This window comes from Sminthopsis crassicaudata, chromosome 1 (assembly GCF_048593235.1).
Source record: "Sminthopsis crassicaudata isolate SCR6 chromosome 1, ASM4859323v1, whole genome shotgun sequence".
Taxonomy (NCBI): Eukaryota; Metazoa; Chordata; class Mammalia; order Dasyuromorphia; family Dasyuridae; genus Sminthopsis; species Sminthopsis crassicaudata.
In genome coordinates, this window is record NC_133617.1 from 403,623,191 (window position 1) to 403,626,552 (window position 3,362).

At 34.5% G+C, this 3,362-nt stretch overlaps 1 pseudogene; it reads left to right on the forward strand.

Moving 5' to 3' along the window:
* The first annotated feature begins 2,042 nt into the window (after positions 1-2,042).
* On the forward strand, positions 2,043-2,995 carry LOC141550189 (olfactory receptor 13C2-like; annotated as a pseudogene).
* The last annotated feature ends 367 nt before the right edge of the window (positions 2,996-3,362 follow it).

Here is a 3,362-nt window from a genome sequence, read left to right on the forward strand (position 1 = left end):
TTTTGGGCTAACTCAAAGATAGATAGAAAGATAGATAATGGAATTTATTAAACACCTGCTGTGCTGGGCTCTATACTAAGCATAAGGGAAGAAAATAAGTAAGTCATACAGTCACTGACTTCAAAGAATGTATATTCTAATGGAAGAAAATACCTGAAGAGAAATTGGAAGAAGAGGAAGAATGGGACCAGGTGCCAGGAAATCCTGGGAAGTGTTCTAGAATCTTGGCTCAGGCAAAATAAGGCAAAAGTTAACCTATCAGAACCAAGTGACCCAAGAATAGAATTCACATTGCTGGTGGGGATGGGGTAAATGAGACACTCAAAAGTAAGAAGATAGGGTACAGAATATTGTTACAACTAGAATTGGCTCTAGGTGCTGAGTGTCTTCACAATTTTAGGGGGAGTGAAATAATTTCCTTTTTTATCTATAGGAGACTTCAACTTCTAGGTGACTATTCCATGAAAAATTATATATTCTTTCCATAAAATCATCTAGATTAAGTCATTAGGAATGATTGATTAATTTATTATGGATTATTATATTATTATTGATTAGGAATAAATGATTATTATGAATAATCATTGCTAAAAACAACCTTAGGCAAAAGAGTTAAGAAGAAGTCAATTTTTTAGCTAATCAAAGTTAGAAGTAATTTCACACAAAGGAAAAATAATTAAAATAAAAATAGAAGGCCTACATTTTTATGACTATCTTACTATTGCCTTGCTTTGGAGCATTAAAATGCCACTTAACTATTTTGGAGACTCAATTCTTTTTCTTCTTTTTTTTTTATTCTGCAAAATGAGTGTTGGAGAACAGGAGAGGTTCTTAACATGGGACCTTTGAACTTTTTTTAATATTTTGATAACTGTATTTATATAATGATTTCTCTTGTAAATCCATGTAGTTTAATTTATTAATTTAAAAACAATGTACTGAGAAGAGGTCATTAGGCTTCACCAGGCTTCTAAGGGATTCCACGACAAAGAAAAATTTAAGACTCTCCTAGAATACAGGATCACATAGGTCCTGTTCACCTCTGATTTTATTTTATGAATCTACAAGGGATAGCTAGTATATCAATAAAGCAAAGTAATTTTACATGGCATTTCTGAAAATGGAAGGAAGAGATGTACTGTTATAATTAGCAATGATGACTTTCATTGATTCTACTAAGATCTTAGATTTCCTAGAAGAAAAGAATAATTTTGAGAGACTTTTAGAAGGATACACATGCAAACTTTCTTAAAATTTCAATATCAAATGAAATTTATACTGCATACCCTTCATTTTAGATAAAGTACATCTAACTTGTACTTCATCCAAGTGGGTTTAATTAAGTACGTACCAAAAAATCTAATCTCATTATAAGCCAGTCTTACCTCTTCCTCCAACTCTATACATTTCTTAGAATTATATAATAAAGTTTTGAAAAGTGTTTTATGTATTTATGCCTTTTTCTCTGTTGATGTAAAATTACTTCTGATTTTGCTTAAATATAGCTTCTTAACTTAAGTGATTTTACTTAAATGAGCTCCTTAACTTATCCAAGATTGTTTTTAGCAATTATTTTTGCTGTTAATGGGCTGGGATATAGACAACACTACAATCAATTACTTCATCTGGATTGTTTTATAGAGTGAAGAACACAGAATTTTGAATGAAATAGTGACTTCATCTGGCTGGAATAGTGGAGGAAAGAGAACAGAATTTTGAATAAAAACACGGTTTTGCAAAATGCTTTAACCGTTCTTTCATTTGACACTCACAATAACTCTTCAAGGTAGATGCTATTATCATCCCAATTATACATTTGAAGAATGTGAAGCAGACAAAGGTAAAATAACTTTTAGGGTCACAAGGTAAGAGTCTGAAAAAGGATTTAAATTCAAGTCCTCCTGAGTCCAACACCAGAATTTTATTAAATTATATAACCCGCCAATAGAATTATCATAAGCCTCAAATATTTGTTGAAATTCTCCTAATGGCATTTTGTTCCACATTCTCCTCTCATTTCCTGAAGCTGAAAAGAGAGAGAAATGGAAAGGATCAATAAGACAGTTCTAACTGAATTTATTCTCTTGGGACTTTCCAAATACCCCAAATTTGAGATTTTCTTTTTTGTGTGTGTATTATACATGATAATATAGTCATCCTCTTTGGAATTGTATCATTATCATACTGAGCATTCTGGATTCCCATCTTCAAACCTCCCATGTACTTCTTCCTCAGTAATCTCTCCTTCTTACATATCAGTTACACATCTTCATTCGTGCCCAAAATGCTGGTGAACTTCCTGCCAATGCAAAAATTCTTGTCCTTCTCAGTATGTGCAGTCCAGATGTCAATCTCCTTTGCCATGGGAACCCCAGAGTGCATCCTGCTGGTTGCCATGGCTTATGACTGCTTTGTGCCTATCAGTAACCCTCTAAGAAATCCCATTGTCTTGCACAGACTGTTTATCTGAATTTTGCTGCTTTGTGCTGGCTAAGAGGTAGGTGGTCTTGACTCTTTGTTTCAAATCATTCTTTAGATGCAGTTGCCTTTTTGTGGGGAAAATATCATTGACTATTTCACCTGTGAAATATTGGCTGCCATGCACCTGGCCTGTGCTAACATCTCCCTGAATGAACTCATCATGTTGGTAGGAATTGTAATCTTCACCTTCATCCCTCTTCTATTAATGATTGTTTCTTATGTCTTCATCCTCTCTACCATTATAAAGACCCGCTCTGCTGAGGGGAGAAACAAAGCCTTTTCTACCTGCTTGACCCATCTGACCCTGGTGATAATCTTCTATGGGACAATCCTCTTCATGTATATGAAGCCCAAGTCCAAAACCTCAGTGACCACAGATAAACTGATTTCTACGTTTTATTGAATTTTTACTTCAATGATCAATTCCTTCATCTATAGTCTGAGGAACAAGGATGTGAATGCTGCAGTGAAAAAAGTGATTAAGAGATTGACCTGCTTGTGCCAATATGGGTAAAGAAAGGACCTTGAGAAGATATATATGACCCACACATATAAGGAAGCTGAGACCCATAGATGTCTAAATAATTGGCCCATAATCGCTTAAACAAGTTGTAAGCAGCAGCACCTGTATTTGATCCAAGATCCTATTATTATTATGATAAATTCAGGTAATCAAGAATAAGTGACTTTCCCAGGGTCACAAAGCTAATAACTGACTGAGATCGAGTTTGAATTCAGGTCTTCCTGACTCCAGGGCCAATCCTCTATCCACTGCACTACTTAGTTGTTCTTTTCTGATTCTTCTAACTCTAAATCCAATATTTTCTGGCACATCATACTGCCAGGTCAATTTAGCTTTCATATGTACTTCTCTTTGAGAC